This window comes from Trachemys scripta, chromosome 4, assembly GCF_013100865.1.
Source record: "Trachemys scripta elegans isolate TJP31775 chromosome 4, CAS_Tse_1.0, whole genome shotgun sequence".
Classification (NCBI taxonomy): Eukaryota; Metazoa; Chordata; order Testudines; family Emydidae; genus Trachemys; species Trachemys scripta.
This window is the reverse complement of record NC_048301.1, coordinates 104,459,442-104,483,414: the sequence shown is the minus strand read 5'-3', so window position 1 is coordinate 104,483,414 and position 23,973 is coordinate 104,459,442. Positions and strand designations below refer to the sequence as shown.

Sequence of the window (23,973 nt, the reverse complement as noted above, 5' to 3'; positions counted from 1 at the left end):
GCAGCTCGGCTCTTAAACAGAGCCGAAGAGTCAGGGAAGGAGCAGAGCAGCCGCGGGAGGGGAAGTGCCCGGCCGGCATTTTCCCAGACATGTTCGGCTTTTTGGCAACTCCCCCCGGACGGGGGTTTGATTGCCGAAAAGCCAGACATGTCCGGGAAAAACTGGACGTATGGTAACCCTAGTGTTGCATGCAGAGAGGCCTGCATTTGTTCCATAGCATCCTGGCCACCAACTTGCATTCCTGAGCTCTAGAGATGTCACTTACCGACTAGATCCTCCTGAAACCAGACCCTTTTTCACCAGCCCCACTCATTATACTATATTTGCGTTTCTGGGGGCAGCTGTGGCTAGGGAGAAGATGAGGTAGCCCTGGCCTACTGAAGCTCTCTGGTGAGGGATCAATTATATTTTGTGGGGAGCAGCATATTATGGGGAAGTGGAAACAGACTATGGGACAATCAAGGGAATCCTCTTACAGGCTCTCTTATGCAAGAGAGGATGATCTGGGTCCCCTAAAACAGTGGTTCTCAACCAGGGGGACATCAATTCAACTGGATATTTGCCTAGTTTTACAATAGACTACACAAAAAGCACCAGTGAAGTCAGTGCAAATTAAAATTTCATACAGAAAGTGACTTGCTTTATACCGCTCTATACACTGAAATGTAGGTACGATATTTATATTTCAGTTGATTTATTTTATAATTATATGGTAAAAATGAGAAAATCAGCAATTTTTCAGTATTAGTGTGCTGTGACACTTTTGTAATATGATGTCTGATTTTGTAAGCAAGTAGTTTTTAAGTGAGGTGAAACTTGGGAGTACACAAAACAAATCAGACTCCTGAAAGGGGTACAATAATCTGGAAAAGGCTGAGAGCCACTGCTCTAAAACCACGCTGTCTTTAGAACAGGATGCTTTAAAAACAAATAAATAAATAAACAAACATTTTAACTTCAAACCTTTATGCATTTTCCATTAAGTCTTTGTAAGTACCCTGCACCTATCAAACATTTGGTGGATAATGACGACTAACATGTTCATTTAATAAACACACACATACTTACTTATTTTGAAGCAGCAGGATGGACTTTTAAACCATTTAGATATGCAGGACTGGTAAAGCAGCCCTGAATGTGAATACTAGCCCCCCTGGGATGCCAAGATGCTGGGACTGCTTTTTCAAGCCTGACACAGATGGGGCATCATTCTAACTACTGTATATTTCAGTGTTTTATAATCCAGCAGCCACTGCCAGAACTGACAGGTGCAGAGCCCCAGCACATACGATGCTACCACTGGAAAAAAAATACCCACTGAGCTACCCAGGAGTGCTTTGGATAAAGTCATTGAAATAGCAAACTGGCACATTTTGAAAGCAATCCATTTTGAGTAGACCTGGCTTCCCTCCGACACCAAATAAAAGCAACACAAAATCCCTGACTGCTAAATGTGGAGATTCTCCCCATTGAATTTACACTTAATGACAACTCTCAAGGCTAAGCAATCTCTAGGAAACAGGACACATTTATCTCGGGATTATGTATGCTGTTTCCCCCTTTGGAAAGAGTTTCTGCTCAGCTGCATTTTGAGGATTGTTTGGAACCACATACAATATGTACTTCTCCTGTTTTCCCCCTGCACCTTTGTGGTAAATGTAGCTTTGTAACTGTTGTCATTTTGTTTTCTGTGTACTGCACCTCTAAAGGCCTAGGAATCTTCTCTTGGCAGAGGCAGTTGCCATTTTGTGAGACAGCACGTTATTGAGTTGACTGCTCCTTCATGAAGATTTTACTTTCATTCTTTCCCCTTAATCTAAAATTAAGAGGCATTCCAGCTGAAATGTATAGCTGCTTTTTTTTTTTTTTTTTTTTGTATAGGAACACAGAACTCTCACTATGTTCACTTCAATAGTATGTGTAAAACAGCCACAAACAATCCAAACCTAAACCACTCCCACCTTTACCACGTAAGGTATGTTTCACTGCCCCCAACTCGCAGTCCCAGCTGTTTGTCCTGCCCTTCTGAATGGACATGGCACATTATCATCTCCATCAGTTCCATCTCCTACTATTTTCAACTCTGTCAGCATAGCTGGTGCTATAATTGAGCTATAACCCTGTCTCCCGTGCCATAATTTCTGTATCATTAAAGGCCATTTGGATTTGTGAGGAAAACATTATGGTAGTTTCAGACTTAGGCTTACATATCTGCCAACATTTCAGAGCTATAAATAGGGATATTTGGGGAGAAAAATAGGGATGCAGCTTTTAATTCTATTGAAATACTGTACTTTGGGAATAAGGGAGCTTTCTGGAAAGACAGTATGGAAAATTATGAATTCACGGCAACCTGAAAACTACAGAGAATAGAGTTAATTCTAGGGATTTTTTAAATGCCTTATATTCCAAGCACAAACGTTTGCTCATTTCTTTTTTGTTATTGTGGTCACTCCTCACTTGCTTTCCGCTTTCTACTGGGGATAAATGCAATAAGCAGGCACCATTGCAGCACATAAGTAAGAAGCTACTTATGAAAACTGCTGCAAGCCTTATTTCCATTCATTTGAACCAATTACCAGTCTTTTACCAAAGCTGCGGATGGCTCCACCTTCCTCGCAAGCAAGGCATGTTTGTTTTAAAAATGGAATATTCGAATGCCACAATTTATAGGAGAGAACTTTTTTCTTGATATTTTTATTGCCTACAGACTGCCAGCAGATAATTGAAGTGCTGTAAGAACAGTAAATGAAAGAGAGCACAGAAAATAAAAAACTTGTATTGCCTCAGAACAAACCAACTGTCCACCCCCTTTCCAGGAAGGTACCTCAGTCTTCTGCAAAGGCTCTGACTTACAGCTCTTGGTAGATAAACAACTGAATTGGAGCTCCTCATATGATACCATGGATAAAAAGGGCTAACACAATCCTTGGATGCATACATGGGAGAATACTAAGCAGGAATAAGAAGATGATATTATCTCGATATGTGGCATTGACAAGTCCATGGCCAAAATATTGTGTGATGTTCACCCTTTAAAAACCATGTTGAAAAATTGGAGAGGGTTAAGAGAAAAGCTACACGAATAATTCAAGATCGGTGAAACACTTTACAAGGAAAGACTTAAGGAGTTCAATGGATTTAGCTTATTGAACAGAATGTTAATAGGCAACATGATCATGGTCTATAAGTACATACACAGGGAAAAGTTGTCAGATAGTAATGGGCTCTTTAAACTAGCAGTCAAATATCCCATGGCTGAAAATTAAAGTTAGAAAAGGCCAAACTGGAAATAAGGTGCACATTTTTAATGGTGGGGATAATTAACCACTGGAACAGATTACCATGTGATGAGGCAGATCCATCATCACTTGAAGTCTTTACATTAAAGTAGGATGTGTTTCTAAAATAGATGGTTTAGTTCAACCACAAGTTATTGAGTTTTATGCAGGACATACTGGGTGAAATTCTATGGCCTATGTTATGCAGGCAGTCAAACAAGATGATCATAATAGCCTCTGCCGGTTTTAAAAGCTAGGATATTACTTTTGAGAAACACCTGTTCAAATATGGAAGTTCTAGCTTTTCTATTGGTTCTCATTCATTTACAGGGAAAGCATATAAATAGAGTACAATCCTGAGCTCTAAAACTCTATTCTCAGGCACAATTAAGAAGTGCATATAACTCATTGCAAAACAACTGACAAAGCACTCAGTGATGAGGAGGTAGTATTGCTAAAATGGCTGAACATTCCTAGCCCTATAACACTGCATGTATTCGCCACTACCTCTGTTGAACTGTTCTGTTTTAAAATTATGCCACAGAAAAACTGCTTTTTAACTTTTTTATTGTTTCATTTGCTATTATGCATTCCAGTGCTTCATAATAAATGCTATTGTTATTTACAATATTGAGTGTCTCATCTGCAGTGTACCCAGGAGACACTCACTCAGCCATAGTTCTACAGACAGCACTAGAAATTGTTCATGAACCAATCTATCATACAAATCTCGGTCTCCTGAGGGCACCAGATATATTTATAATTACACCTCAACTCATTAAAGAAATGTTATAAAAGTCAAAAGTTTGAAATATATTTATTTAATTCTCCATTTAGTTTTTACTCACAAGTTTAACAGAAAGACAAAATTATCATCTGAAGAATTTATGTGCCTGAAGATTTTATCACTAGCTTTAGAGAGAGAGAGAGAGAGAGAGAGAGAGAGAGAGAGAGAGAGTGCGCACAAACAAGTGTATTGTGAAGTGAATATCTTGAGCAGACTAAGGATGGATGAATCAGCTGCAACAAGAGGAGACCTGGGCTTTCACTCAGTCCACACAAAAAAACACTGAAAGTTAACAACCCAACAAAACATTTGAATACCTTGTTTTTCCTCCTTATTTTTAAATGGCAAATAACTCTAATTGAAGTTGGGTTTATATATATGACCCCGGCCTTTCCAATACCACAGTATCTGAGCATCTCTCAGGTATTTGTGGATTTACTCTCACAATACCCACGTGAGGTAGAGCTGTTTTATATTTTTTTTTAAACAGGGAACTGAGGCATAGAAAGAGGAAGTGATTTGCCCAAGGTCACAGCGGACGCCTGTGGCAGAGCCAGGAACTGAATACAGATCTTCTGAATCTAAGGCTGCTGGCTTACGCTCTTCACTCCGTCTGGGACCACATCTACCAAAATACGGCGAGGAAAATTATTCTTGGGATATTTCCAACCCATCTAGAAGCAGATCCCAGAAGTATCAGAGAAAAACTTATGATTAGAAGCTTTCCATACAAATATTGCAATCCAGAGAATTTAGGACAAGGATACAAACTTTTGGTGCTTATCTGAACTGAACCTCTGAGCTTTTTGAAGTTCATCTAGGGCCAATATGGACCTCATAGTAATTACGTGAGAAGACTTATATTGCTTAAACTTTTTTAGGCTGGGAATTGGAATGCTCAGCAGATTAGTAATGAACTACTGAGCCTTTCACCTCTAGGTGACTGGTTCAAATCCAGTCTGGTGGCAGTCTGTGTGAAATAAGGGAGTGTCCTGAATACAATTCCTAGAAAACTAGTGTCCATATCATGAAAATCGCCATGGATCAAGTTAATGGCAGTCCCAGCAGAGAAGCCAAGTAATGAATGGGCATGGAGAACATTGTAATAATGCAGAGACTAGATACTGTGGTGATCTGCATACTAGAAGTATCAAAGGTTGACAGACAGACAGAGGAGCAGTCCATGTGCTCCCAATGACTATGTAAGCTCAAAAAGGGTTGAATGAAATTTCTCCCCCAAGTAATCATTTTTAATAACATGAAGAACTAGGCTGTATTTGCAGCAGTTCCTACATCAAAAAACTTAGAACTGAGTTCCTGCCATTTATACTAAACATGAAATAAGAAAGTGTATTTGAAATGCAATAACCTGTAATTTTAAAAATATATAGTTGTGGTCTACATTGTGATTTGGATTATGCATCCACACAAGGGATGGGTGGGGTTCTTTTTCCCCTACATCTCTTTGTAAGTTACCTGGACCTTGAGTTCAGGTACACAGGCGTACAGTGCCTACCTATTTTCACAGACAAAGCAGATGGTTGGGGACCGGGGGTGGGGAGTGGGGGAGAAGAGAAATGAATGGCATCAAGGCTATACCACCAGCTGTGCTGGAATAGGGGGTCAAGGTGTGGTAACTTTCAACAGCAAATTACAGCTTCCCCTGGAGCAAAGGAGAAGAAGGGAGGGAACTGAGCCTCAGAGATGCCTCTCTGAGGCAAAGTGCCTCCTGAAGCTATTCCTAGGACAACACTGCATATGCAGCACCCCTGCTTCCGGGCTGTGCCTGAAGGTATAATCTAGCCCTTTAGATCTATTTCCAAAGCCATTTTCACTTTGAGTGCCTGGTGATTTCCCTTTAAAAACTGCCACCTCCCTAGGGCAGAGCACAAAGTTTTAAAAGCAAAAGCTATGTGATATCTTTTGGGAATCGGTGTTGCAGTTTATTAATGGGGAAACTAAATTATTAAGTCCCACACTGGTCTAAATATGCTTTCACAGCTGGAGAAAAGCACAATGGTCTTCCTTTTCCAGCCTTGGCTACAGTAATACAGCACAACTATTCATTACCCTCATCATGGAAAAGGCCCTCTCAATTTAGTACTTAATATAATTATGGCAAATTAAAAATGTTTAGAAAAGGAAACTCTTTCCTTTCCAGAGCTACTACTTTACCTCTCTTAAACCCTGTCACTTGAAAATGGGCCTACGTATTTAATAGTGTGACCTTTCGTTCTTGTTGCCGCTCAGTGAGTAGACAACTCAGACATTAGCATGGAGGAGGTTTAAATTCTATTTCTGAATTTAATGTTACATGTCCAAAGGATAACTAGAGAATAGCAGCACAATGTTCCCCACATATAGCTAAGGCGGCTTCAGTTCCAACACCGAGGCAGCTGTTAGAAGGCAATTTTCATCTCACTTACATTTGCTCACAATGACCTCAGTTAAGTTAATAGAATCATAGAACTGGAAGGGACCTTGAGAGGTCATCTAGTCCAGTCCCCTGCACTCAAGGCAGGACTAAATATTATCTAGACCAGTGGTCTCCAAAGTGCAAAAGTGGAGTACACAAGAGGATCCTTCGGGGTGCGTGGCAGGAGGAGCGGCTTTTTTTTTTGCTTCGGCAGTTTGGGCGGGAGTCTGAGCGGCCTTTTTTTTTTTTTTTTTTTTGCTTGGGGCAGCAAAAATGGTAGAGCCGGCCCTGCAGCATGGCAGGGGGTGCGTGCTCAAAAAATTTTTACTGATAGGGGTGCTGGATCAAAAAAGTTTGGAGACCACTGATCTAGACCATCCCTGACAGGTGTTTTATCCAACATGCTCTGAAAAATCCCCAATGACGGAGATTCCACAACCTCCCTAGGCAATTTATTCCAGTGCTTAATCATTCTGACAGTTAGGAAGTTTTTCTTAATGTCCAACCTAAATCGCCCTTGCTGCAATTTAAGCCCATTGCTTCTTGTCCTAGCCTCAGAGGTTAAGCAGAACAATTTTTCTCCCTCTTCCTTGTAACAATCTTTTATGTACTTGAAAACTGTTATCATGTCCCCTCTCAGTCTTCTTTTCTCCAGATTAAACAAACCTTATTTTTTCAATCTTCCCTCATAGGTCATGTTTTCTAGACCTTTAATCATTTTTGTTGCTCTTCTCTGGACTTTCTCCAATTTGTCCACATCTTTCCTGAAATGTGGTACCCAGAATTGGACACAATACTCCAGTTGAGGCCTAATCAGCGTGGAGTAGAGCAGAAGAATTACTTTTCATGTCTTGCTTACAATACTCCTGCTAATACATCCCAGAATTATGTTTGCTTTTTTTGCAACAGCATTACACTGTTGACTCATATTTAGCTTGTAATCCACTCTGACCCCCAGATCGCTTTCGGCAGTACTCCTTCCTAGGCAGTCATTTCCCATTTTGTATGTGTGCAACTGATTGTTCCTTCCTAAATGGAGTACTTTGCATTTGTCTATATTGAATTTCATCCTATTTACTTCAGATCATTTCTCCAGTTTGTCCAGATCATTTTGAATTTTAATCTTATCCTCCAAAGCACTTATCTGAAGAAAGGATTCAAATTTGGCTACAAATAAAAATGTGTATCTTTGCAGTATGAGTAATTTCTGACTAATGACCTGGTGTTAATGTGGTTTTCCTTCAAAAGATACAGGGTGATATCCTGGCTCCACTGAAGTCAATGACCAGGATTTGACCCACAGTATCATTCAGGGAAACACAGAAGCCAAGAGGGGGATGGATATATGTAATATGTTTGTATGCCAGTTAACTGCATGATATTAAACTATAAGGGCTCAAAGGTCCTGCAAACCTTTACTCACATTTGTAGTCCCTACTTAGGGGAGAAAGCCCATTAAAGTCAATGAGACATTCCATGTGAGTAAGATTTGTAAGACTGAACTACATGCTAGTTGGTTTCTACACCACAGAAGGCTGTGAAAATCCCAAAATGAGAACTTCCCCAGAAGCCCAGCTCTTCTTTAAAGCAACTAACTTTACAGCACTATAGGGAAAAGTGATCATTTGCCTGGAAGCAGCTATCCAAGTGACACTCTGATACATGGTGAATTGGTGTTTTCATAAAGAAATAAAACATTGGCTTGTAATATTTGAACTGCTATTGGAAGTATCATTTTTGACAGAGTGTGTTGATACCTGTCATCATAAGAGGAAATGTCCTTATTGCTACCATTGTTCAACAGTTGAGGGAACATTACCAATAATTAGCAGTGGCTCTCTATTAACTATGCAACTTGTAGATAACAACGAGGTGCACGTTAACACAATGCAATCACTTGAGGACAGCTTTATAGCAGAGAACAACATATTGTGCTTTTCTGGGAAGGGAAATTTCAAGCACTGCAGGGATTATTTTGGTTAAATTGCTTCTGAGTCACACCATCCGTTTGTTGTATTTACAGCATTGCTCACTTGCTTTTCTCACCTACTCCCTACCTACTTTATACTCCCTCATGAAGATGTACCTGGTCATAGAAAGGGCAAAATTGGAACAGTTGCACAATCTCTCCTCCCATCTGATCAACAGTCATTATTCTGTATTAGGATAACATTACTGGGTTATTTTTATTAATTTGTGCTACAGTGGTACCTAACGGCCTCGACTGAGACTAAAGGCCCATTGTACCAGGTGCTGGACAGGCACACAGTAATAGACAGGCCAATCTCCAAAGAGCTTATGTCTAAATACACAAGACAGACAAAGGCTGGGAGGAGAAACAGCGGCTGGGAAGCTAAAGTGACATGCCCGAAAACACACAACTGTTCCGGGGCAAAGCCAGGAAGAGAACCCCAATTCCCTATCTACTCCCACACTGCTTTGCCAAGGTCTGAAAGGTTCTTCACAGAAAGAGCCTCTTCAAATCCCAAAACAGCTCACCACTCAGAAGAGCAGGTCCACTACACCTACACTGATGGGGGTTTTCTCATTAACCATCCATTTGCTCCCTTGGGTTAAAGCAAAAACTTGAACATTACTTCAAAGTAAATTGTATTAGATGCACAATACATTTTTTGGTCTGAGTCTGTACAGCACCTAGAACAGTCGTGGTTCATGACTGGGGCTCCTAGGTGCTACCACAATATAAATAAATAATACATAATGATAATAGTGTAGTCAACAGACCTTTCCATGGGTCCAGGCCAGGATTTAGGGAGACAGTGTATGGTGATATTAGGCAGCACAGGATGTGTTTTCTTCATCTGGGAGCTAGAGAACCAGAAAGAACTACAGGATCTGTCTGAATGTCTACACTGCAAAGAAAAGCCCACAGCATAACATCTGAGTACGGGTCAACAGACTCACGCATGCAGGCTCTGGTTGCAGGGCTAAAAATAGCAGTGTAGACGTTTGGGCTCGGGCTGAAGCCCAGGCTCTGAAACTCTGCAAGGGGGGAGGGTCTCAGAGCCCAGGCTCCAGCCTGAGCCCAAACGTCTACACTGCTATTTGATAGCCCTGCAAGCCTGAATCAGCTGACCAGGGCTCTGAGACTCGGTGCCATGGGCTTTTTATCACAGTGTAGACATAGGCTCTATGTCCAGCAAGCCTGACTGAACAAACCCCTTTTATATTCATTCCAATCAAATTCTGTCTCTTCTCCATCATGAGGGGCATTATAAATAGTGTAAAACAGATACACTGGGCCAAGTTAACTGGATTTACATCAGGCAGGAAAACTGGTCCATTATAAACAGAATCACAAACACAAATGTTGTGCTTTTCTGACCCCAAACACCTATGTCCCTCTCTGGACTGACAATAGTAGAAATCTATTTGGAATGCAGCTCAAATTATTGGCCTTGTCTGCTAATGCTCCAACCAGAATGAGATGAATTCAGTGTTTGGAGAAAGCCTTCATAAACCAAGTAAGGATTTTCCCCTTTATGAGAAATTTTTTAAAAGCTGATGTTGTTCAAAGCTGAATTGACTTTGACTCACATCTAAAAGAAAAAGGTAACAGACTTACAATACAGTGTGGGGTTTCCTTTTAAAGCAACGTGGCAACAGAAAGCTGAGAGATTAACCTTATAAAATGTATATCTGTTCTACTTGTGCTTGTGCCAGGAGCTTATCAAAAGGAACCCACTAGTCCAGTAGTAACTCCAGTGGTAATTTCACATCAGACTTCCAGGGATTCTATGGATCATTCAGCAGCCTTTCCTCAGTGAATTGCAACACATTCACCAAGATGTTAAAAGGCCTTGAATCCTTAGGGTCACATCCCGCTTCCTTAGAAAAATAATTCAGGGTATGTGCCAGACAATTTTCAAGACAGGAAGAAATTGTTCCTTCTATTTTGCCAAGATTTCCCACAGTGACTAATAGCTAGCCACACCATGCTGTACAGCAGAGTTCCCTAACTCTAGTGAATGAGATGTGTAAATTGTTTACCAAGAGACTAGAAGCCTGTGTCATTACAATCAAAGAAAAGAGCTGCCACACTGGCTTCTGATTTTTTTTTAGTTTTAGTTTTTTTGGTGTGCTTTCACTGGCACTCACCTACAGGTAACAAAAATCACAACCTCTTTGTAGCACTGAAGAAACCCCAGCAGCTCCCGGAGCTTCTACTGGTGCTGCGTTAGTGTGGGTGTAAAAATATTTTTAGATTAATCTTGACTTTCAATTTGAAAAAATAACCAGCTAACAGCATTCAGATTGTTATCTCGGGATTTTATTTACATGCATTCCTCAAAACCACACATGCTGATCGCTGCTTTTAGCCACATTCTGCAGCAAGGACTCTTTGGATGCAGAAGTTGTGCAGACAGTTAGCACCTGTTGTATCTTTATTTGGGGAGGAGGGTGCTAATTAAGGGAAGAATTAATTGAAGAAGGATGGTTTTATGGTTAAGGCAATTGATTGGGACTCCGGAGATCTGAATTCAGCTCCCAGTTTTGCCCCATACTTCCTGTGTGATCTAGGACAAGTCATTTAATTGCTCTGTGGCTCTGTTCCCCATCTTGTAAAATACAGATAATAATCCTTCCTTCTTGCTACCCTTAGTCTGTCTATTAGGCTGTATGCTCTTCAGGACAGAGATTGTCTCTTGGGCTATAGCCACACTAGAGATCTTACTGCAGCGCAACTGTGCCACTGTAAGCTCACTAGTGTAGCCGTTCTAAGCCCATGGAAGTGAGCTCTCCCATCGACTTAATCTATCCCCAACTAGTGGCGGTAGGTATGTTGGTGGGAGAAGCTCTCCTGCCAACATAGCGCTGTCCACACTGGTGCTTAGAATGGTGTAACTTATGTTGCTCTGGGGGTTGGGGGGTGGCTTATTCACATCGCTGAGCAACATAAGCTATACTGACATAAGTGGTAGTGTAGACATAGCCTTACTGTGTGTATATACACATCTCCTAGTACAACAGGGTCTGAATCTCAGTTTGGACTTCTAGGCACTAACAGGATACAAATAATCTAATTACTATTATTTTTTTTTGGGGGGGTGGGGTTTATAGTAAATGTATTTGATTCTTCCTCCTTAATTAATCAATACTGAGCTCCATAAGTGTACCAGTGATTGTCGATGCTAATTAAGGCTACGTAATATTTCCAATCTTAACACTCCCATTCCAGGGCTGATTGCAGTGTGTTACTTTTATTCAGTAACACAGATACTATATCATTCAAATGGAAACTGAATTGCTGCAAAACTGTCACTACTCTAGAGTTGATTTACACAAGGGCAGAGTTTTGTTTTGAATATATTTCATAAACATTGAGAAGGCTGCTTTAAGCACCAAGAAAACGTTATTGATCTTGGCTCATAGCAAAGAATCACAAGAGATTCTCATATCTTAGAGAGCGAAAAACTGCATAACAGCCTGCACCTGTCAAAGGTGCTGTACCATGAACGTTATATTTTATAACTGAAAAAAAAAAAGAATCCCAAGCTAAGACTTCGTACATGTTAGTTTTCAGCCCAGAGCAAAGTTTTGTCTCCACATTACAAAGCCCACAAACCAAAGGGAGTATAATGGAAATATTGACACAACCTCCACTATAGCTATACAAATAGAACACAAATAATCTGAGATTTCAGAGCACTCCAAAGGGAAGGCTCCATCTCCAGAACAATGGGTACCTTTTAGTTTCTCTTTATCCACATTGCTAATTAAACAAGTAGCCTGGCAATTCTGCCTTGGAAAAATCCTCTTTCATCCTTTGTGAAGGCCTGAAGTCATGGAGAGGCAATATTAACAAACATACCAGTCAGCTGCTACAAATTCTGCAGAATATTCCTTCTTAATCACCCAGTTTCCTTATGTTACACAGATACCTGCACACACAGTATCTGGATCCAAATCCAAGTACAATAAAAGGCCTTTAGACAGTATGTGGGAATAACTGATATAAAGTCTTGGTCCCTGGATCCCTCTTAAATGAAGCATTCTAAGTCTGGATATGTTATTTCAGGATTTTTTGTTTGCCTGTTCTCTCACTTGGAAGCTGGGCAGAAAGGAAAAAAAATGTTGCATCCATACTGTACATCTCTTTGGCTCCTGCCATCTGCAAAATGGCAGCCTACGGAAATGTTTGAAACAGTCTTGTCAGAATGCTGGCTGGAAATTTACAGTATGCTAAAATGTGTCAAATTATCATCATGGCAGCAGAATGTGGGTAATAAACTTTGCAGTCAGGAAAACTGTACTTCAGGAGAGTAACTGATTAACAGAGATTCAGAAGCTAGAATTAGGAATGTTTATAAAGTGGACACCAAGGTGGCAAAATCAAGGCAGCATGCGTTTCTGCTTAATGGCAATCTTACAGAGCAATAGACAGAATGTGGAAAGGTTTGGAGGTGTTGAGCGCTGTTCCTTAAGTGCTAAGGAATTTAAGCTCAACAGCTGCCCAGAATGTGCTGAGAAGAGGGTGAAATTCAGCCACACCATTCTGAGCCAGGGTTGTCCTCTTACTTTCACACAAAAATACCGAGGAGTGTTGAGTGGCCAGAAAGAACATGTTGGTAGGTGAGGTTGGGTGAGGCTGGAAGCCTGGTATTTAAGTGCAATCCTATGCATTTCAGTTAGGTACACAACAACCACATTACTTCATAAAAGTTACTACACGCTTCACCTCTAGTACCTTATTGTAGCAGTGTGCTCAGTGTCGGGAGTCATGTATTCTGGAAAGCACGATGCAAATCCCAGCACAGGCAGTCTAAAGAGCACCAGCCATGCGTAAGAACAGCAGCAGCTGGAGACGTGAGGGTAAAACAGCCGAACAGGCCCCTGCAATTCCTTTCCAAACAGACACATTCTGATTGCCAACTACCATTGCTTAAGATGTATCTTGTTTTCCCTTACAATCTCCTTAGTAACCACTGCAGGAATGTATGCACACCTGAAATGTGCTGCAAGAGACATCTCACCACAGAAAGTGGAGCCATGAAAAGCAGCAGTTTTCACTGAGCAAATCCTGAGCTAATGCACACAAGGCAGAGAGGCAACACTAATGAAGAAACCCCAGATTAGGCTTCTTGCCCTTTAACTCAGTGACTATAAATTGCAGATACAGTGGCTGGAACAGCTTTCTACTGGCTTGGTGAATCAGAAGCAGGTAAGCACCATGCCCAGCATACGCAGTAGCGGCTTAATCTGTGCTGCCTCCTAGTTCTAGTTCCAGAGCTTGGCAGGATCTAGCCCTAGAAGAGTGGTCCAATAGCCACTGAAGCCAATGGGAGTCTTTTCATTGACTTGAATGGGCAATGAATGGATCACCTAGACAATGAGTCAGTTGAACGCTAAATCAGACTGATCTAACTAAATACTGTAGCATAATATAAAATAAGCAGGACTAAATTCTACCCTGGAATGCAAGTACTATTGATTTCAAAAGGATCCCCCTGGGTATATTCAAGGGAAGAATGTGGCATTAGCCTGAAGGTACTGCAGATTCCAAACCATAGAAGCTTTTTCAGGGTTGTTCAGAGAGACTCATCCTCTCCTATGCTCTGTCCAGTAACGCGCCTTGTTAAACACACAGCCTAGTAACAGAAACTGAAATTCGGTCCCTCTCTCCCACTCAACTCGTGATTCAGTGTTGCAATAAAACATATGGAAATTAAACGTAGGGGCCATAAAAAGAATACAGGAGCAAATCCTTGCCTCAGCTACGTTTTTATGCAACCCACATTGAATAAATCATTCCATAATCTCAGTACATTTACACAGGACTCAGGTCTCCAGTCTCCAAATGAAACCCAGATTAAGGTGCCTGTTTAAATCCTATTTTGTTGAATAAGACAGAATTTATCCTTGCAGTCCATGTGGGGCAGAGGAACCACAGGGATGTAGCCTCAAGCCAACAAAAAGACAGGAATACATTGCAAACCCCACAGATTACTGACCCAGTTCAGATATTATCCTCCACCTTCACATTCATTCCAGGGTCCCTCTCACCAACAATGGCAGAGTGGCTGCCATTGCTCACTCCCAGTGCAGGCTGTGAACCACTGACAGAGTTTTACCAAGCCTATAGGGAAAGCTAATTCTGCTCTGGGCAGCATTAACCTCTGCAGGTTTTTGGTGAGAAAAAGCCTACCTGTGGAGAGAGAGGGAAATAAACGGCAAAAGGGCAGCTCTCCCCAGCACTTCCCTCCTCCATTGCCTGGTCATGCCTTCTGAGAATTTGTGTGTCAGGGAGAAAGATTGGGGGCGGGGGGAAGGGTACCCCACAGACGGGAGAATAGTGACTATGTGAACCTCTTCAGCTTTGTTCCCCTTTGCCCTATGCACTGGGGTGAAATGTATGGGCCAGAGTGTTTAATTCAAGTGGGGTGACATGAATGTGTTGATGGTAAAGGTTAGCAATTTGCTAGTCCCACACTGACCTCCATCACTAGTTTCAGATTATACAGCACGTTTAGTCTTCAAAGCAATTGACAAATATAGGTCCTGAGCCTCCAAACCATTAAACACATGTTTAACTGTAAAACCATTTACTTCACTGGGACTAGTGCTGTGTTTAAACTTAAACACAGGCTTAAGTATTTGGATCAAAGCCATAATCTACCTACCCTTCATATTACAGGAAGTGCATTGAAAATGGGTCCCGCCAGCCAGACATAATGTATTTTTAAAGGAAACTATGTCACTTACAATAGCTCCCAATTCCTTTGGCCAAAACTGATAGTCTGTTCAAATCCATCTCTAGCTCTAGTATAAAGGTGCTCTGAGTGCCTGATTGATTAGTTGTTGGAGAAAGAGTGGAACTATTCTGACTTTTCACTGCTCCCACTGCTAAATCCCAAAGTGCAACAAATGCACTTTAAAAACAGTAATATGCTCTGTGCGTGCTGGCCTTGGTGAGCCATTTCACAAAGCGTTAGTAAATGTAGCCAGTACGCATTTCAGATCTTAAAAGATTTTTGATCATTTCACTAGTTGAGCATTCCAAACTCTTCTAATGCATTTCACGTCGTCTCCTTAGCTCTTGTGTACAGATATATAGATATCATTTTGTAGGTAGCTAGCCTGTGCTGTCAGAAAACAAGGTATAAATAGCCTGATTTTAAATAAAGAGCTATTGTAACAGTGGACCTTTAGGGTAAACTCATTCAGAAAGGAAACTATTCTCTTTTATATACAGAAGTGACAGCTAGAATGTGTACAAATTTCACTTTCAGCACAAACACAGCCTTTCCTAGGATGTAACAAAACTGTGATCTGGATAAACAGGAAAATTCCATGGTTTCCTGCTTATACAAATAGAACCACCATGGGGTACTGATTCCAAGAACAATTATATTCTCTGGCATATGAATGAAAACAAAAGCAAATGCATATAATTGTGCAGTCAGATGAGATCTCATTTAAACAAAAAGAAAAGACTGAGTTGTTCTGTAATTATGTTCTTCTTAACACAGTGTCCCAGCTTTCAATAAGATTTTGTTTTCTTTTGTTTTCTGTACATCTTGACTCAGGCAAAATTCCTAGTGATTTCAATGGGGATCTTTGCATGAGTAAGGGATGACAATTCAGTCTCCACAGGAAATGAAATCTCAGTTTCACCCAGTGTTTTCTTGGAAGTATGGCTTCTAATTGCAAGCTTGGAACTGTGGAAATTTTATTTTTTTAAAAGACAGCAGTGATGCTATGTTGCTATGAATGAAAATAAAATGCCACAGAAAAACAAGTGCAACATGCATTTAATGTGTGAAGATAATGGCACCATAAAGCAAGTATTGGTGCATTTCTTGTCTGATTCACCGAGGAATGGATACATGGTGCATGTTATATGCTGTCTACCTGGGTGCTATTATTATGGTCTACTGGATTTTTGTGAAGTGCAACTTAAATATTTGTACCTGTGCCCCAAGCAAAGGATGGGTAGGCATTTCAAAAGTAAAATATTATACAAATTAATAGTCCTGAGGCTTCTTTGCAAATGTTAATTTTCTGTCTGAGAAGGATTCCCATATTTTCAAAGCAATAGATCCCAATGAATGCTGATTGCTCCATTGTGTGGGTGCATTTCTAGAAACGCAGACTCTGAATGTGATGTCGAGTTCACAAGGATTTAACTGCTAGCATTGTCAGGATTCAGTTATTACTACTGCATTAATAAAGAGAGGCGAGACAGTAAAATCTAATCTTCAATAGCACAGGTATTGTTCGTGGGGAGAAGGAAGATTTGCCAGTTCACAAGGCATAAGAAATCTCAGCTATCTCAAATACACACACGCATTTTCGGCCAGCAGAAAGGATGCCTTACCTTCTCAGAGCGCAATCCCTGACAGCTCGGACCGACAGAGCCCCTGCCCCAAATCCTGCTGGGAATCAATGGAGCAAATTTCCCATGTCCTTACTGCGTCCTCCTCACCATAGTAAAAAGTTCCTCTCAACACATCGCCACCGGGTGTCTGACATGATGCCCAGCTCGGTTGTGGCTGCCAGCCTCCCTCCCCCGCTCTTGGATTTAAAGATCCTTCTGTGGGGCCAGACACGTTCCTCCTTCCTCCTCCTCCGAACTGTCACCGTCACCAAGTCTCCCCCATGCACGGCTCGGTGCCTGGTGGGCTGTGCTCTGTCAGTTGCAAGCAGGCAGCCCCTGCCTTTTCCAAGCAGTTGTTGCTCTAACTCCTTCAGTCAAAACACTCTGGCTATTTACGCGTAAGCCGGCCTCTGAAGCTGCCCCTTCTCGGTCCGATTCGGAGGGAGAGCAGCAGCAGAGAAACACAGCGCGAAGGAGAAAGGCATTTACATTAGAAAGCTGTACAGCTGTTTGAGGGAGTCTGCAGCAGGAAATACCAGAAGACTTATCCAACCACATTAGAAAGGGGGTAAAAAAAAGGAAGCATATAAAACCTGGGCAGGATCATCGAATCACGGATTGGATTTTAACATTGTGTTTGCCCACTTTTATAATTGAAGGGGGGGAGGGGGAATTACTTTACTTGGGGGGGAGGAATCAACAACAAGACATCAGGACCAGATAAATGTATAGCAACTATTTACCCAAGAGTGCCACAGACTTTATTACTCACAGAATGTGGAGTTTCTAGCACTCTAATAAACCTTCCTCTGCTCGCTCTTCCCCCGGAGTTTGAGATTTTCTTTCTCTTAGACATTCAAAGCCTGCAGAACAGAAAATGGGAGCAGGCTTACTCAGACAAGGGACATGCTACCCTCTATTGGACAATCAATCTCCAAAGGAGGCATTTAATTAAAATCTGAAACAACTGGGGAGGGGGGAGGCACAGGCTAAAGTAAAAAGAAGCTAACGGCGAAGGTCTTACCATGAACAATACCTCACCTTTGATTTACACACCATTTTATGAAGTGGGTTTTAGCCCACGAAAGCTTATGCTCAAATAAATTGGTTAGTCTCTAAGGTGCCTCAAGAAGTATTCCTCCTTCTTCTTGCTGATACAGACTAACACAGCTACCACTCTGAAAACAGTTTAAAGCTCTCTAGTCCAGCACTCTCTGATCCAGCAACATCCCTGGTCCGGCATGATTTAATTTTATGTTTTTTATGCTTTACCTACTTATTTCCTTGTGCCAATACCAGGGCCGACTCCAGGCACCAGTGAAGGAAGCAGGTGCCTGGGGCGGCCAATAGAAAGGGGCGGCAGTGCGTCCGTTGTCGGGGCGGCAGGTCCGGTTCGGCGGCGGCACTTTGGCGACAGCTCAATCAGCCCACTCCGGATCGGCGGCAATTCGGAGGCAGGTCCTTCACTCGCTGTCTTCCTCTTCGGCGGCAGCTCGATCAGGTTCTTTTTTTTTTCCCGCCGCTTGGGGCGGCAAAAAAGCTGGCCAACACAGTAAAATTGTGTAACAACACTAACACTTTGTTATGAAGAGAGCCGGTAAGCCTTGGCTAGGCGATGTTGCAAGCGTTGTTCCGTTTATTCGCCTCAGCGAGATAAAAATAAAAAAAGAGACCCGCTCACTACAATATTGACCTCCCATGGTTTGGCAAATTCTCTGGTTAGGCACTGAACAGGTCCCGAGGGTGACGGACAAGAGAGGTTCAACCTGTAGAATAACCCTGGAGGTGGAGGTCGTGTAATTAGCCTGTAACAGGCGTAGTGGTGAAGACACAGCTTCAAGCTATGTGCATTGCATGTAGAAGCCATACACAGCCTGGTAACAGCATCACCGAAAACTGGCCAAATGACACTACCTGCCCAGTGTAATCCCACATGGTCTCCTCAGGATATGCAGTGAATCACACTCTGAGAACACACAGGGGTAGTGACAGAATGACCATTCTTATTCCATCCAACGTAGGGCCCCGATTCAGTAAAGCACTTAAGCACATGCTTAAGTTTAAGCATATAAGTAGCCCCACTGAAGTCAATGAGGTTGCTTACATTTTTAGGTTAAGCATGTTTGTGTGTTTCTCTGAACTGGGACCTAAATGCAGCAGGGCATCCCCAGGAACGACAAAATCTTTTAAATACCGCTACTTAGCTTGTGAGTCAAGAGACATATTACTAATCTACAGGCTTTCAGACACAAACGATTCCTTAAAGAACTAATAGAGATAATGACTTGTATGGCAGGGAAGTCACCAAAGCTCATTGTCTTCAGAGACCTCAGCATCAGATGCTATGGCCCAAAAATCCATACTGGAATCCACTCTAGGTCTCCTACAAGCATTATCCAAATTTATGCATAGAGCTGGGCATACCCTATTCCTAGTCGGATTTCCACTGAATACAGAGGACACAAAAACTACTCCTATGTCAAGGACATAGGTACACATAAGAACTCAAGCCTCAGAGTAGGATGACAGAGTACCATCCTGGTCCACTGCTCATAGATCCCATCTTCTCAAAGAAATCTATGACTGTCCAACTGGCCATGTGGAAGATCTGGTGAAACCCTAGAATTATACACTGAGCACAGCTATAGTTACACAGACATCTAAACACCACTCCTCTTTCCATCAGCCCTGTAAATCACCATGGTTCTCTGATGATAAAGAAGGACAAAGGAAATTTGAACATCAATGATGGAAATCACAAGAAGAAACAGACTGCAACTCAAGGCCTGCCTACAATCCTGCTTGAAGCAAAGAGATCATTTTTCTCCTCAGTCATCACAGCGACTAAATCATGACCAGCAGAACTTCATGAGTGGAGAATCTTTTAATCAACCCTAATGGCCCTCTCACTACCTGGGAAGCTTTAAAAGTCTGAAGAGCTGCCAACCAATTTCATGGAGAAGATACCTGAATCTAAGATGATGTCCCCAGACATCAGGAGGCATAAACCAAAGCCAGAACTATCCTCTCACTTTCCAGTCTTTGGCCCATTCATATAAAAAACAGACCCTAGATGTAGTATAGGGAATCAAAACCACCTCATGTGACCAGGTCTATGACCCTCGTGTTAGTAAAAGACACCTGTGATGAGCCTTCTCCTGACTAGAGCTGAGGGAATAACTGATTTTTAGTTTGGGAGCCAAACTGAAAAATCCGCCCCCCTCACCAATTGGTTTGGTTCCAACCTGAAGTGAAGCATTTCAGTTTTTCTCACCAAAATGAAAAGAATGAAAACCCAGAATGATTTTTTATCAGTTTTAAAATTTCATTTCCAGTCATTTTGGGATGTTTTTCACCTTCTTTTTAAAATGTAGCTACATTTCTAAATAAAATACCATTTTAATATGAAAAGTTGAAATGTTTTGACTTTGGAAATTTTGTTTCAATTTTTTTCAACCAAAACTCTTCACTGAATTCAACCCAAATTCTCAAATAGTTTTGATGCTCTGAAAAATATATTTTTCAGCAAATTTCCTATTCACAGAAAAAATGTCAGCGAGCTCTACTCCTGACAAAAGGCTACATTGTGATATGGACTATACATGGACTGCAGGAGCCTACAGCAGAGTGCAATCCCCATTTTTACCTTTATATAGGCTACCTGGAGGTAATTATGAGGTCGACCCTGCAAAGTATAATGCTCACTGCTTTGAATTCAGTGGGACTTTTTCACAGCAGTAACCCCTGTGTTCAACAGTAAGCGTCTGCAAGATCAGGCACCCTGATACCAAGGGAGTGAAGAGGTCCACCCTTTCCAGGAGTGAAAGACAATTCAGACTCTATTTTAACTCTTTCTTGGTAGTTTTAGTACAAGCCAGATCTGTCTTTATGTGCATTGTAAACTATTCAGGGCAGGGCCAGTGCCTTCCTGTTTGTTTGTACATTTGTGGACGCTACTGCAAACAAACATAAGCATGCATGCAGACATGGCATACTAATTTAAGGGCTGTTGTTTTACCTATTGGAGTCAATGGCAACATTCCCATTGACTTCAAAGGCAGAAGGATCAAGCCTTTAGGCACAGATTGCATTTTCTATACAATACACAGAACTGCTGAGAACAAATCCAAAATGAAATCTTAGAAGGAATAATAACAACTTCTTGTGGTTATACTATCCCTTTCATTCAAGGAACTCAAATTGTTTTCTATACACTAATTAAATAAGTCCTCCAACCTCTTTGAGGTAGGTAATTGTTATTATATATGGTTATATTTACACTTGTATTTGTACCTAGTAATTTCAGTGAAGTTCTGCAAGGGAAATTGTGTGGGGAAATACCAAGAGGACTCTGTGTGGTACAGTCAGGCTTCTTCTCTTCCCTGGCCCCAACCCACTCACTCCTAACTTGTTCAAGGCAGGAGGTCCCTTTTTTTCCATTGCTTGGAATGTCTTCTCTCTCCTCCTATGCACCTCATCGTATTCTACAAAAGACAGACTTGGGATGAAATCCTGGTCCGCTGAAGTCAATGGGAGTTTTGACTTCAGTTTCACCCTTATTGGCTAAAGTGCGGCAACTAAAGAAGAGACTGCAATGCTTGGCACTCTGCAAACAGTATCAAATTTATTCTCACAGCAGCCCTGTGAGATGTGGTATTATTCCCATTTTAAAGTTAGGGAAAACTGAGGCATATATGTGCACTGCCCCATGCTTAAACAGACAGAGCACACAATTCGTTCAGTTCATATGCTTAAAATTTAATCTTATACATGATTAAAACACTCTCCCCACAGGCTTACTTGCTGATCCCTGTACCTTTTGTCCTTATCTACCCCGGTCAGCTCCTTTCTTCAGACTGTCCTCACACACACACACCCTGGATCTTGTTTGGGTGAAATGCAAACATCCATCCATTTCTGATTGTACACAAGACTTGTATTTTATGCTTTTCTGATCTTGCGATGTACCCAATATGGAACAATAAAAAAATGATTGTGGACACAGTTCTCATTTTTAAGCATACTACAAACTTGTATGTATAATTAAAAAGAGGATTAGAGTCTGTAAAAGTAGCCAAATGTAAATATTGTTCCTTATTAAAATGGAATCTGAGAACAACAGCTCTGATGCCATATTTATACCACTATAATTAACACAAGGCCTCTGCAGTCATAACCATATTGATCTGACACTACAGTGGGTCTTGCCAGCAATGAAAGTAATTTGTCCTTAAGCTTATAGCTGATCATGGACCAAAACCAAGAGTCATTTAATCATTTCACTATCCATAACTTTTAAACACAGACATATAAAATTAATGAAACAGAAAGATTACGATTTTACCTTTAAATGTTTCCTGATGCAGAATTCATTGGCTAAAATGTTTAATGCCATAGCTGGACAGAGACATCCTTATTAGCAAATGGTATTGTGCCTCTTCAGAGATCACTAGCAAAAGTGAATGCTAGAACTAACACGTTTGCTCATTTTGGAAAACAATGATATTGCTAAATCGGGCTTTAATTGCAAGATTGCTAGAGCTGTTCTCTGGGGAAGTTAGAAAAAAATCCCACAAACAACCCCCTGGACGCCTCCTGAGACAGAGAGAGGCCTCTTGCGGCAAAAGGCAGAGGAAAATTTTCACCAACTGAATGTTGACGAAAACTGGAGCTTTATTTAGCAAGCCACACAGTAACTGACAAATATAGGGAATTCAGCTTTGCAGAGATTCTCTTGTCATACTGCACAGCATAAATGCAGCATCGTGGAGACAGCATACCTGGCAACGTGCAATCACGAAAAGCAACAGAATCCCACAGTCACTTGTGTTTTGATAATAAAGATTGCGATATTGTCTACATTGTGTGTCTCTCTCTCTTGGTGTGTGTTTCCCTTTGAGATCACAAATTCTGACTGCGCTTTCTCTGGCAACTACAGGACATTTTTCTTGAGTGTTTCATTATTAATAACTCTTCTTCCAACTCGTGTGCTCACATAAATGGTACCACAGGGCAGTTACTATTTTTGTTTTCTTTTTACACTCGCCCTTTGAGTTGGGCGATGACATAATGTTAAGGTCTGGTTTAAACTTCACTGCTATATCTCATCTATTTTTCCCTGGTTCCACGCTTCTAGGTTTTGTGCCTGTAATGGTACCTGAGTGACACATATTTGCATTGGCTTGGGTTCAACTTAGAAAATATTGTGCTATAACTGACAGGCCTTGGCAATGTAGCCATTACCCAGAGCTCCAGGTCTTCAACAGAACAGTCCTGGACAAGGTGGATTGTGCAAGTAATCTAAGGGTTCTTCTGGTTGAATCACAGTAATGGTCCAGACTGGCCTTCACCATCTAGGATAGCATTACTTGATTATGAATTTATTATGATAGCCTAACCACAAAAAGATTCAGAAGCCTGAGATGGTTCTTATATGCCTCTATAGAAAAGTCTGAGTTCTGTTTTATGTAAGAATTGCAAGGTGCAAGGTCTATCTAGTTCGGTAGCCTCTCCCAGACAGTGGTCAGCACCAGATGCTTCAGAGAAAGGTGTAAGAGACTGTGGTGGGGTGTCTGCCCCACCCCCATGCTAGAGGGGGCTGCAGCAGGCCAGGGCACCTGTGCAGCCCAGCAGCCAATAAGAGAAGGGTTTATTGGGAGCCAATCAGGGCCCAGATTGGAGACAGCCAATCAGGGCCAGACTCAGCCCTATAAAAAGGCTGCTCCGAGAGAAGAGAGTCAGTCTGTCCCAGACCTTCAGGGAGGAAGGTCTGTCTTCTGAGTAGCAGCACAGCCCAGCCCAGCCTCAGGGAAGCAGAGTGGAGCTTCAGCCTGATACCTGCCAGACTGCTAGCCCTGAGTAGAAGGGTCTAGAGGATGCAATGGGGTCAGAGGGGAAGTGACCCAGGGAAGGCTGAAAGCAAGGGAAGAGACAGAGAGCCGAGAGGCTGCTATCAGAGGGTCCCTGGGTTGGGACCCAGAGTAGCGGGTGGGCCTGGGTTCTTCCCCCCCCCCCCCCCCCTTTCCCCTTGTGCTGCACCAGGCCGTGGAGCAGTTGCCGAGTCAGGCTGCAACCTGTCCCCTGATGTAAGAGGGGCTAGACTTGGGGGTTGTGGCAGGCTGCTGAAGCCAGAGCAGACTCCTGTTAACCC

At 41.8% G+C, this 23,973-nt stretch overlaps 1 protein-coding gene across 3 annotated transcripts in view; it reads right to left on the bottom strand.

Moving 5' to 3' along the window:
* Positions 1-17,365, bottom strand: part of OSBPL5 (oxysterol binding protein like 5) — a 217,441-nt gene extending 200,076 nt beyond the window's left edge. For all 3 annotated transcript variants that reach the window (XM_034770239.1, XM_034770240.1, XM_034770241.1), the window contains exon 1: positions 16,824-17,365. The gene's annotated coding sequence lies outside the window, so the exon portion shown is untranslated. The remainder of the gene's footprint in view (positions 1-16,823) is intronic.
* Between the last annotated feature and the right edge of the window lie 6,608 nt (positions 17,366-23,973).